The sequence below is a fragment of the Rhododendron vialii genome, chromosome 13a (genome assembly GCF_030253575.1).
Source record: "Rhododendron vialii isolate Sample 1 chromosome 13a, ASM3025357v1".
Lineage (NCBI taxonomy): Eukaryota > Viridiplantae > Streptophyta > Magnoliopsida > Ericales > Ericaceae > Rhododendron > Rhododendron vialii.
Window position 1 is genome coordinate 14,880,413 of NC_080569.1, and position 13,903 is coordinate 14,894,315.

Genomic DNA, 13,903 nt, shown 5'->3' on the forward strand with positions numbered 1-13,903 from the left:
TCAAATTTCAGTAATGGAACTATGAAAAATTTATTGCCACAAGTAACAGTCTTGATACAACCTCTAATCATCCCAACTATTTCTCTCTCCTCTACTCCATCTTCACCCATCGTCAATGTCTCAGTTACCTGTAACGAAGATGAACCAAATAAACATGGTCAAAATTGCTTGTACCTATAAAACATTAGATTGTTCAAAAGAATAAGTACGTGGAAAAAATTGGCAATTTGATACCAGGATGTGGAAGGAAGAAGAGTGTTGAACTTTCAAATAAGTGGAGGCGCGAGAGACAGATACTAGTTTTGATTCAAGATTTTGGGCGGCAGTTGATTCTCATCGTATAAGAATCGTGTAACGATCGGAGAGAGAGAGAGGGGCGACAGTGGAGGTGTGTCGGAGAAGGATGAGTCAGGTTGTCGAAGATGAAGGAGGTGGTCAGGAGAGAGAGAGAGAGAGAGAGAGAGAGAGAGAGAGAGAGAGAGACATAAGTTGGATTGTCAAGTGAAATAGAGTTCGGTTAGGGTTTTGTTTTAAACTTGTGTTTTTGTGTGTGTGTGTGTTTTTTTTTCACTTTGGGCGAATCAGATCTGTTTGAATTGGACCCAATCCGCATCCGACCTGATCCGTTAGATTGGGGGTATTTTGGATCCACTTCCAACCGTCGCATACCTTTGTTTTGTTCTAAGATGAATCAGTTTGGTCGGTTTTGACAGTTCGATTGACCCTCTGGGTGCCTCTAGCAGAAAGACAAAAACTGCGGCTGATATGGCTTAAATATGTATGAGTTTGTAAATTTTCAAAATCTAAAACAATTTACTCCAAAAAGTGGTAACTTGTTAACAATTTTTCATTTCTCATTCAAACAAATCCAAAATCCATTGTAGGAAGTGAAAAAGTCAGCTCTTGAAGTGATCTGGAATGAAACACCGAAATTAGTCACCTAATTAGTCTCTTGGCTCACTAAATTGACACAATTTTCATCACATACAACCATAAGCTCACCATCGAAAGTATCCGCAACTGTGTTTCTCGCTTCTTTTCACCACTTTTCTCTCAATTTTCCTTTTTGTATTTGAGTTTTAGGCATTCCCGCTTCATGTGTCCTTTCTTTTGACAATAATGACATTCTTTGAAGGTGATCTCTACCTTGAACCCCCACGACTTTGATCATGGTTGTGAGAGGTGCCACTTCTACCTATAGATCTCCCTCTTTCTTTTACAACAAGTGCCTCTGAATGAAAAGAATTGGTGGATTTTCTTCTTATCTCTTCATTCAACAAACTACGAGTAACTTGACTTATAGTAACAACTCCATCTGATGCCGAGTTACTAATTGTCACAACCAAAGTTTTCTAACTCTCGGATAGAGAACTAAGAAGCATCAAAGCCTACAACTCATCATCAAACACAATCTTCATTGAAGCAAGTTGATTAACAATGCTATTCATTTCATTCAGATGTTCTGCAATAGACTTGCCCTGTAACACCCGTCCCAGGATATTTAGGGTTTCGATTTAATTTTGAGGTTCGGAGCTTAATTCGTATTTCTTAGATTCTATGAGGACCTTGGTGTAATTTGCATGGTGATTGTTATTGGTTTGAAATATAAGTTGAGAGAAGAGGTGACCACATGGGATTCTTCCTAAGTGACTAAATAGCCATCAGGAGGATATTTCCTCATTCTCCCCAATTCTACTGAGATAACAAGAGAGAGAGAGAGAGAGAGAGAGAGAGGAAGGAGGAGGCCACGGCTAAGGGGGAGGGAGGGAGGAAGGAGAGGTCCGTTTTCGACGATCCAACTCGGTGACAAGTAAGTTCTTGTACTCTAGAAGTGTAATCCATGTTTAATTTTATATTTGTGTGGTTAGATTCTCTATGGATTGAGTTTTGGAAGGAAATTGACAAAGTTCATGTTTTGCGTCAAATTCGTGGGTTTTGGTAATCTGTCTTTTGGGGGCCCTTCTGCTAGGAATCAATTTTTGGTGTCTTCATAACTGTAAAAGTACGTTTCAATACGAAGATTTCGGTATCAAGATCATGCAAAACCGATAATCACACAATTAGTTATGAATTTTTGAATACTGGCTGTTTGCTGGATGTGCGATTCTGTGCGTGGCTGTCTTCTTTTAACTTTCTGGGCATGATGAACATTTTGGGTGGCTTTGGGTCTTTTACAGGAGCTGCATATTTAAGTTAAGAAGAGATTGGCGTTGGAATCAAGTAATTTGGTTAAGTATACAATTTTTGGTGAATTTCTAAAGCAGGGTTGGTTGACTGGGGCGAAAATGGTTGCGAATCGATTTTTCTTTTGATTGTTGGGTTAACCTCCTCTCGTTTCTGAACCTGGGATTTTAACTGAGTGTAGGGCTTGTAGTGGTGCAACTTTTGGTGTTGGTTTCAATATTTTTTGGGTTTAAGATGAAAGAGTTATGATTTTTCAATCAATTTTACTTATTCCCGCGTAGAATCTGACAGCACCGACGGACTTTGGTATAATGGCCATAACTCCTAGCTCGGGACTCGAAATGACACACCGTTTGTTTTGTTAGAAACTAGACACATAGAGCTTTCCAACGATACATCCCATGCATCATGGGTATGTCCGAGCGATAACAGATTTGCATCTAAAGTTGACCTAAATTCTGCCTTTGCACCAGTTTTTACTGTTATGTTGAAGCTATAATCGTAAGGCCGTAGTTAGGTTACCCGAACTCTGTTTTTGATGTATGACCTATGGATTCAAAGAAGAAGAAGTCTACTTTTCAATGGTTTAAGTGTCGCCCTGGAATTCATGTTGTTTAATTAGATATGGCCAAAATAAGACAGGCTGGTTGTGGTTGTCATTCCTGTTTTGGGAGTTTTGTTGCGTTGGTCTGTTTGGTTGAGATTGTACACTTGTGGGTCTTTATATTTGATATTTTTGGGTGTGTTGGAGTACCTTGGAAGAGGTGTGTGAGGTCTCCCGGGTATGTGGGTACTCCCAGACACCTCTAGAGATTTTGGTGACTTTGTGTAATGTTTGCCCCATTAGCTAGTGTAGAAGGCATGTTATGATTTGTTAGTCTAGCATTTGGTTTAACATTCCTAGATGTTCATATGCTAATATGGGTTAACTTGTGGCTAGGTAACGAGCCGGTCTTTTAGGAGGTGCCGAAACCGTAAGTTTGGCATACTCCAGTCGAATGAAAGGTGAGTGTGTTTGATATGGTTATGTTCAATAAAGTATTACATGGTGGTGATTGTATATCATGCTAATTGGGATTTAGTTAATGATATGTGTTTGTTGGGTGTTGATTGTACTCGCTAAAGGATTTTGGAGTGAGTCACACCATATCGTGGGCCATGCCGTCTAATTAACGGTGAATGGGAGTGTGGTGTGCGGGACACAATACCTTGGGTACATGGGATGTGGCAGACGTGCCACTGTATGTTGGTGTTTATACATGTGGTTATACGATTGAGTACTTATGTTGAGTTTCGTGTGATTTACATTCATGCCGTTATTGTTATGTGGTTGTTTATTGGATAATATTGCTATGTTTGGAGAATGTGGTGGTTATGATTATTGATATTCTTTTGGGTATTGTGATATTTTATCGAGCATTTTTATATCTCACACATTCTGGCTTTCCTTTTTGGATTGCCAGGTAGCAGGTGGCTTAGAGTGGGTCCACTACTGGTCAACGCTTTGGAGAGTGCTGAGACTAGTCTCGGGTGATGTCTTTGGTTAGATTGTTGTGTAGCTGATTCGTCTAGAAGTTAACCTAAATGTTTTGTAATTAATTGGAGAGAGGGATATTTATTATATCTTGTGAGTTGAGATTTTGGCATTGACTTGGTTGTATTTTAAGTGAGAAGTCTTCCGCTAAGTTGTATTCTGATTGGTTGTAGAGTGTGGTGTGGTCTTTTGTGTGGAATGCCACGTGGCCGCGCTGACTCGGGCCCATTCTGGGTGCCGTTTGCGGGGCGGGGCGTGACATGCCCTCTTTATATTTCAAGCTCACCAATTTTTTGAACAAGAATGCTTTGTTAGTGGCCGATTTTCTATCATAAAGACTTTTCAATTTCTTCAACAAATCATAAGGCGAAGATTCGTTAGAGACATGATGAAAAACACTATCATCAATCCATTAACGAATAAGTCCAACAAATTTTTAATTTAATGTGTTCCAATCCTCATATTTCATATCGATGGTTTTGTCACGACCATAACCCGTTCCTATAGCTCCTAGTCATAACAAAGCGTCAATGAAACCTTCACCAAGGCCATTTCAAACATAAATCTTCTCATAATCGTATAATTAGAAAAGACAAAAGTATGTAACCAACAGAAGCATATCTTATGTAGTTCAATGTAATGATAACTTACATTTACAAAATGACTATAACTCCCCAAATACACCTTAGAGTTGTGCATAGTTTGATAATCTACAAACATTCTTAACCAAGAACATAAAAAAGTATAGTTTGAATACAACTTTCCTATAAATAAATAGATAATGTCTCTCATATATGCCTCAAGTCTACATGAAATAGAACAAATCATCCTATCCTTCACATCCTGAATGGTGGAATATTTTCATAAGTCGAAACTCATATGAATGACTGATACATAAGTTACATGCTTTCCATGGATATTATCAAATGACATTTGAAAGGAGATAAATCACAGCTTTACGTATTTCCAAAGGAACCTTGCAGCATATGAAACATAGTTCTATAATATAATGCACATCTCATATATTCATATCATTTAATATCACCGAGCAGCCATGGTGTAGGTAAGCTTAGACGTCTTTGTGTCATCCCATATGTGAGGCCCAACACTTATTAAAGGAAGTAGAACATAAAAAAGAAGAAGTTATGTTTATTTTATTTGTGTGTGAGGGTTTACAAAGTGATTTTCCAAAATTAAAAGGGTGTAGTTGTAAAAAAAGGGTTTGATGTGCTGTGTGTGCACGTGTAAGGTCATTGAAGTGCTAGTGTGCATGTGGACATATATGTATAGGTAAAGAAAATAAACAAAACCAAAACAAAAAAAGAGATACAAAGGAATTGAAAAAAAGAGAAACGTACAGGAGAGAAAAAGAGAGGCGTGGAGAGAAGGAACGAGGAAGAGAGGATTAACATTAACGAAAGTCCTAATCTTGGTAGGTAACTCGTAGCCTCTCTTGCATATTGTTTAGCTATTATATCTTGTATTGAATCGAGCTACTTTGGAATTTTGGAATCAGTTGGATTCAAGTGCCCTAATTAGAGCTATTCTTTGTTGTTTTCTTATTGGAACTATTATTTGTGATTAGGAAGCAAAAGAATTGAATGATAAGAGTTAATTGTAACGCCCCGAATTTTGGGTACGTTAATAAGGCATTTTATTACATAATAAAGAGAGTTTGGCTCATTATTATATCACCAAGTCTTATAAAAGTACTTTTCCAACAAGGGAGGGAACTAAGATTCCTAACTATAGCTCCGCTTGTTCTTCCAGCTTAGCCAACTTTTCGGCTCCAAAAGCCTCCAAAGAGTACAGCTCACCCTGTTCATCTACGAAGTCTGACACATTATACCAGTGTTGCCACCGATATAATATGTCAGGGTCATTAAAGATAACACCATGAGCTATAAAAGCTAAATAGAATAACCCATACCCACTAATCCTTAGCTTACAAACAATGGATCATAAAACTGACGATTTTCACATAGATCATGCATACATAACGAAATGGTTAACAATAACACATTCATAGTCAATATTCAACTAACGTTGGTGTCCAAGATTCTCTGTGTTTCTCCTACGTGACTCGTCGTAGACTGTGTCACTGGTTTCACCTTTCATTTACCAAATCAACATTTTTCAAAATCGTTTTAACACACCCAACCTCGGTTCCACCGTTCCGGTCTCCCGAGTATCCTCACAATGGTTCCGACGCATCGGATTCTCATTGGCACACAAAACTTTGCATTGGCTCCTCTCCGCGGATAACCAAGCCATATTACCAATGAGACTACCACGTCCGGCCCCATTGGCAATCTTCACAATGGGCTACCAAGTCCGGCCACATTATGGTTTTCACAATCCACGCAATGGGCTACCAAGTCCGGCCACATTGCGAGTTTTCATCCTCACAACGGGCTACCAAGTTCGGCCACGTTGCGGTTTTCGCAATCCACATGATGGGCTACCAAGTCCGGCCACATCGCGGTTTCCACACACACAATTGTCTACCAAGTAAGGCCACATTGCGGTTTCAAACACACTTTACCATTAACACACCTTAGGTGTCATGTTTTTACTTTTCTTGATTTCCGTGTCTCATTTTCATGCATAGACTCCGTGGTAGGACTTTTCACAACCATAAATCATTTATTGTAATCTTGAAACTAACTAGCAAGATCATCCAATTCTATATTAGTAATCATGCTCATAACCATCCTAAAGATCAAAATACGAATACTTCTGTCAACGATAAGTCTTATCTTTCGAAAGCCGTTATTTCTTCCTTTTTGGCAAGTTCTAAACAACATATGTTTATCGAAGTAAAGGTCAATTATTCAACATGTTCATACCACCATTAACAAAACGAGTTTACTAACTATCATTCTTTCCAAACATTACAAGCAATAGATTACCTTATATACTTAGAGAAAATGGTTAAGGATATTCTACATATACTTAGAGATAAGGAATAAGAATAATCTACTTTCTAACATACGGTTCTATACGTAGAGTTGGTGAATAAGGAATCCTACATATACTTAGGGATAGGGGATAAGATGATTCTACATATACTTAGAGATAGAGGATAAGATGATTCTACAAGATCGTAATTTCATTTCAAGATTTTAGTAAAACGAGCTTGCTAACTATTTCTAACACATTAACTTGCCTTATCATAAGCAAAACTAACTAAAGTTATACTAGGGAGAATGAGTAGAGATTAATTTACCTTGATCCGAAACTAGTCGGGGCCGAATAAGCTAGTTGGAAAATTCTACGGGTAGTGAAACTCGCAAATTTGGACCAAACTTTGAATGGAAGTAACTCGGTCAATCTTTGGCCGAATATGATCGTTCTTGGGTCGAAATCGAAGCTCTAAAAGCGCTCTACAACTTTTGTGAAGGAAGTTGATCCTAGAAACTACTTTAGGTAGGAGAAAAATGGTGATAAAGGAAGAGACAATATGCTGTCTGGAACTGAAAATTCGAGATTTTTACTGAACTTCGGATGTCAGTATCTTTGTAATTTCTTGATTGATTAGGGTGGTTCTTGGGTTTAACTTGAAGGTCTCGAAGTGCTCTACAACTTTCCCGAAGGGAGTTGGTTCTAAGAACTATTTTAAGCAGGAGAAAAATGAGGATTTGCGAAGAGCAGTAGGCTGTCTGGAAAACGAAAATGGTTTCTAGAGAGAAGTGAGAGCAAAGGAGTGAAGGTGTGAGAATGGCTTGGAATGGCCTTGTATTTATAGGCAAGGCGCATGTCCCTCTCTCTCTCTCAACCGAAAACTCTCTCTCTCTCTCTCTCTCTCTCTCTCTCTCTATATCTCATCTTTTTCTCACTTTTAAAGCTTGATGGGTTAGATTTTGGTACTTTGGATTGAATTTGGAAGGATTTTGTGTAAGAAGATCAAATCTCTCCCATATCTCTCCCTCTCTCTCTCGGCCCATCTCTCTCTCTCTCTCTCTCATGTACTAGTGTGTATATATATATATGCACAAGTAAATATATATAAGTACATGCAATCTATGAAATCCTCTTTTAAAAGAAACCAACAAGATAGTGTAAAGATTTCCTAATAATCTAATAAGCACATGCTCCATTTAGAATATTATATTTGGGTACCTAGTTCATACATTTAATAACACAAGGGTACTAAGTACACACACACACACACACACACACACATATATATATATATATATAGGTACATTTAAGTACTATACAATCTAGTAAGATTTTCAAGTATCAAGATTTTCTAATAAACTAATTAAATAACCACATGTTCCTATTACATTATTATATTAGTGTACTTATAAAATCTAGGGTAACAAATCTACATGGTACATCTATATACATATCTTTAAGTATATAAGCACATGAAAAATCTAGGAAATGAATTATTTAGTAAATTCTAGTATTTGTTAGAAGATTGACCCTATTATCCAATGGATAATATTTTCCCTAGTGGTTGTGGACCAAAGGTTAAGGAAGTAAAGTAATCTATACTTGAATTATATATGCATATACTTTAGGCATGTGTGTATATAACAATATATAACTATATATATGTACATTTAACAAATCTAGTAAAGTATTCTTGGTAGAAAACTAGATTTATTCTATTATCCAATGGATAAAGATTTCCCTAACATTTATTGTCCAATGGGTAAAGATTCAAGATGACAAGTATGACTTGATTGACTAGTCATAAATATATGTGTATGTATATGTATATAATAACCTAGGTCCAAAAGGTTTCATTAGAGTTTGAAAGGTTCAAAAGGTTCAAGGAGGTTCAAAAGGCTCGTCTAGGGTTAGGAGAAAGTAACTAGATGAATTGGTAGTTAGGTTCCTCTAACTAATTAGTTAGAATCTAACTATACTTGCCAAGTAGAATCTCTAGCCAAGAAATATAATTTTATAAGTCTCAAATCTAGTTATGACGGATTATTAAAGTTAAAAAGAAATTTTTGGAAGCAAATTCAAGTATTAAAATAAAATTCAAGTTTTTAACGAAATTTTTACTTACTAAAAATCAGGGTTGTTACATTAATTTTAGTAACTAGGTTGCTATAAGTTGAAAACTGTGAATAATGGGTGCTGAAACTGAGTTTATAGTTGTTGAAAATATGAATTATGTGCTGAATGTTATCTTGGGGTCTGTTTGGAAGGAACATGATGCTAGAAATGGTTGCAATCCTTTCATTTTTATGAGTATATCAATAATAATACTCACATGTGTTGATTTATGTGTTACGCGTCAGGTTTGGAGGCGGCGGCGTGTACCGTGACTCCACATATGGAGTGATTATTGTGTTGGTACTTTTTTGGCTGGGCCTTGAGGTGGGTGTACTTATCTGTTTTCACAGAAGATTATGGTAATGTGTATAGATTGTAAAAAATGGTAAATGGTGATAATCATGTTTGGTTTGAAGTTAATTGCTATATAGCCTTAGTGGCGTTATGAATATGGCTTTAGTGGCGTTGCAAGTAATATAGCCTTAGTGGCGTGATTATGAATATTGCCTTAGTGGCGTGACAAGTATTGTCTTAGTGGTGAAAAGTGGCATGATTATAAATATTGCCTTAGTGGCGTAACGAGTACTATATTGGTGTTGATACAACCATGGCCAAAGGCCTATAAATTAGTATGAGTTGATAAAATAAGTGGGAAGTTAATTGCTGAGTTGAATATTGTCGCTTAATTCTTTTTAAAGCACTTATCATATTGCTTCTCTCATTATGGATAAGAGCATTCACTGAGTATGTTGATAGCTCACACCCCCACAGTGTTTTCTTTTCAGGTGCGTGACGGCACGTTGGTCCACTGCAGAGCCTAGATCAGTGTTGTAAATCCTGTATCGTACCGGCCAGTACGTACCGAATTTGTGAGATTCCGGTACCATAAGCCTTCAATACCGTTCCGGTCTAAATACCGGGGCTTACCGATCGGTACCGGGCATCTCGAAAAATACCGGACGAGACAAGGTTATCGAAAATTTCAGCCGGAATTCTGCAGATCTGAAATTTTGTTTTGCAACCAGGGAAAAAAAAATCAGAAATTGTTTGGCAGCAGTTCGGAACGGCAACGGAGCTCGTCGGTGGTGCTGGCTTGTACGGCAGTGGGGACCCGGTTGGTGTTGAGGGGTGGAGTTAACCAGTGGTGATGATGATACACGACTGGTGTTGGAGAATGGAGGAGGTGGTGTGATGGTGGTTCGATCCATAGTGGTGTGGAACTACGGTGGTGATGGAAGAAATCGACTGGCGGTGATGGAGGAGGTGGTGTGATGGTGGTTCGGTCCACAGTGGTGTGGAACTACGGTGGTGATGGAAGAAATCGACTGGTAGTGATGGCAGCGGGAGGTGGTGGCGATTGGTGAAGATGCTGGCCTCTCTCTCTTTGCCGAAATGGGAGAGGGAGTTGGCTGGGAAAAATAAAAAGGAAGAAGGGGTATTAAAAAGATGGGTTGGATTTACATGGGGAGTTTTACATAATGGGTAAAACTGAGTTGTCAAATGGAGAGGGTTTTAGGGAGGAAATTAAGAGATTTGTCTCTCCTGTTGAAATTTTGAAGGATGGAAAAGGGTTGGGTTGAAAAAAAAATGCTCCGGTGCAATGCGTACACGCATTAGGAAAATTACTCACCGGACACGCGTGTATACGACCGATTACAGAATAAATTTTTTGTGTGACGACATAAATACTTTTCCGCATTAAATCAGAATTTTAGCAAAACGTGGGTATTTTATGACTCCAAATGGTGAATTTTGTTGTCTTAATATAGGTATTTTATGATGAATTTGGGGGATTTTTTTGAAATATAATTATATATAATTATTATATATATTGTAGTTGCGGTAAATCCAAAACGGTACCTGGTATTTGACCGATACCGATACATACCGTACCAGTAGAAAAATCGATACCCTGACCGGTACGGTATTCAGAACATTGGCCTAGATAGGAGCTGTAGATATAGTACTCAAGTTTTTTTTTTTACTCTTTTAGTTATGTGCCTATTTTTGGAGCTTGTATATGTTGTAAATACTTGTGGACACGTCTTGTATGACAGATATTTTATATATTTATACAAGTTAAGTTTTTAAATGTTGGACATCTGGCTGATGTTTTTATTTACCGTTTGAACAGGGCCAGGTGTGTCTTCATCCCATTTGAAAAATAATTTAGCGTAGTGTTTTTTCGACTTTTATTGTCCCCTACGAAGCTGGGGATATTGCAGATGCTATTAATAGATAATAAAACATGTTCACTTTTCATTTGATATCCACGGAGCTCATATCATTACAAAACTTGTAGAGAAAAGCACATCGTTTGCATTAAAATGTAAAATACGAGTATTAAATCATATAACACGGATATTAGTCACTCACTTTAACTCCAAACTTTCACACAGATTTTCTATATAAATAAGCATTATGAACACATAGTAGATACATTTCAAGATATTCTAATCGTATCCTAATGTCTTAATGTCCTAAGTATTACTAAAAAAATTCTAGGGTCAAGATAAGATATGAAGTTAGATAGCTAGTCTCAAAAAAACAATTGCAGAATCTGTAGCTTTATCAACTTCAAATCAAAGACTTATTTTACTCAAGAATAATCGAGGCATAATCTTTACATAGTTTTGAAAGTTCTAGGTGTCCAATTTCAAAATCAAGAAAACGGTGCGCAATTTCGACACATGTGGTAAAAGATAAACCGGTCTTCCTAATGTGTGAATTTTGAAACATGGATAGTAGTTTGTGAAAAATTTGAAACTTGAAGGGGTAATGTGTGTTCGGGCTAAACCCGCTGGATTTATATGTAATTAACCAACCAAATACTACTGGTTTGTTTGGAACTTAGAGAAAAAGAAAAAGAAAAGAAAGAAAAGAAAAGGAAAAGAAAAAGAAAGTGAGGAGGAAAGTAGGAAGGAAAATTATTTCGTGTTTTGTTATTTTCCTTTTTGTTTCATCTCAAACTAAATAAGGAAAAATTATTTTCTCTTTTTCCTTTCTCTTCTATAGGTTCCAAACAAAACTTAATAAGTTTCGAAATTTTTTTAAAATAGCACCTGACTTTTCACACAAATCAAGTATAGGCACCTGAACTTTTAATTTTATAAAAAAACACATGACCTATTTAAAAATCCATCAATATTTCACCAAATGTTAACTCTCGTCAAAAAACGGAAATAAATGCTGACATGGCCTACACCTAACCATTTGGAGGGAAACCAATATACAATTTTTTTTTTTGGGGGGGGGGGGGGGGGGCGGGAAACACATTACTTTACTGGATTGTTCGGCTTGATAAGCCAAGTGATTTTTTTTTAATTAATTTTTTTTTGCATTTGTTAGTTTTTCATTAATTTTTTATGGTTTATTATTTCATTATGACAAGATGAATCTAAAAAGTAAAAAATTATGATCAAAACCGAATTTTTTTGAATAAAGACAAAAATATGTCAATAAGCCAATTTTTTCGTATTTATTAAAAAAATTAGATTTCGATCATAATTTTTTACTTTTTAGATCCTTCTCGTCATGACAAAGCAATAATCCCTAAAAATTGACGAAAAACTAACAAATGAGAAATTTTTTGAATAAGGACAAAAAAAAAAAAACCACTTGACTTATTTAACCGAACGATTTCTCCCACTAAGGCACCGTTCCTAAAAGGGAAATAAATACTTATTTTTTAATAAGACAATTTCAATCTAAAAAATCATGTGTTTGTGCAAATAATTTTTCTATCAATATAGATCTTGTTTAATATATCTCATTGAGATCTTTTATACGGTGCAAAAAAAAAGAATATTTAAATATCCATCCTCTTTATCTATGCCATGTAATAATTCATCCCGCCATTTTTTCATGCTTATGTTTTCATCATTTTAGTGTATGAATTACATTCCCGACCCTTTTCACTATGATATACATATATTACTATGTTATATTGCTTTCCTAATTTAGTTGGATTAGATTAGATTGTTTTCCCAATTTTGTAGGATTGGATAAATTCCGTCATATTCCATATCGAAAATCTCGACCAAGATGTTCATCCTCCCCAAAATCATGCAAACCCATTTTAATTCCAATCTCCACCAAAATTTGAAACCCACATGGCTTCCTCGATTCCTCCGCCACTCTTAATTGAAGACCCAGATGTTGGCTTCATCTGTAGGTATGGTTTTCATGCAAACCAAGCCAGGTCAACCCCGAAATCTCAATCGATCGATTTTTCTTTGCAGGTATGGTTTCTTCGCAGTCGATCATATCTCTCTTTGAAAGACATGCCGATCCCCTCTCTCTAAAATTCAACCATCAAAACCCTCATCGGATATCACTATCGCCAGAGCCCAAGGGTCACTTGCGGCGAAAATCCACTCTAGTCTGCCCTCCATGATTCCGAAGTCCGTGAAGAAGAACGATGCGGTCGTGGTGGTGGCTGTGGTTGGAGTTAATGCCAGAAGGCCACGATCTAGGTTTTTCGATTTCGATTTCGTTTAGTTTTATTTTATTAATTCATGGTAAATTATTTACTTTACTTACCATGAAATATGTTTTTCTATGTTTCTATCATTTCATGGTTAATTAATTGTTCATGAATGTCCAATGAAGAAAAGGATAATAATCCCATGATTTCCGGTGAATTATCTATGTATGTGTATATCCCCAATTGTTGAGTCGGTGATTGGGTTGTATTTACGATTTCATGATTTGTTTATGTATTTCATGATTTATTAACCATGATTTTCATGATTTATTTTATTCATGGTTTGTGTATTTTATTCATGATTTTCATGGTTTATTAACCATGAATTATCTTTATTCATGATTTTCATGATTTATTAATCATGAATTATCTATGAATAAAATTGGTCGAATTATATTCATGTAAGTTTACCGATTTACAAAAATTCATGAAATTAAGAAATTGAAAATTCACAAAATCAAAGAGAGAGAATAGTTTAGAATATATTCATTGAGGATTTGAAAATTTGAGAATTCAAAATTCTCTCATTCGTATCTCATTAATGATCCCATAATTTTAGGTAATTGTAATTGCTACAATCCCACTAATTTATGAAGGAAATATATACATATATTTGAATATTTTATTAAAAGGTTAAGATAGGCAATTCACCATCTGAAAGGATGAAAACATAACTGTTC

At 36.3% G+C, this 13,903-nt stretch overlaps 1 long non-coding RNA gene across 1 annotated transcript; it reads left to right on the plus strand.

Moving 5' to 3' along the window:
- The first annotated feature begins 1,679 nt into the window (after window positions 1-1,679).
- Window positions 1,680-3,869, plus strand: LOC131312929 (uncharacterized). The gene is made up of 3 exons (XR_009196017.1): window positions 1,680-1,810; window positions 3,125-3,189; window positions 3,648-3,869. It is a non-coding gene; the product is annotated as an uncharacterized LOC131312929 (long non-coding RNA).
- Window positions 3,870-13,903: the final 10,034 nt, after the last annotated feature.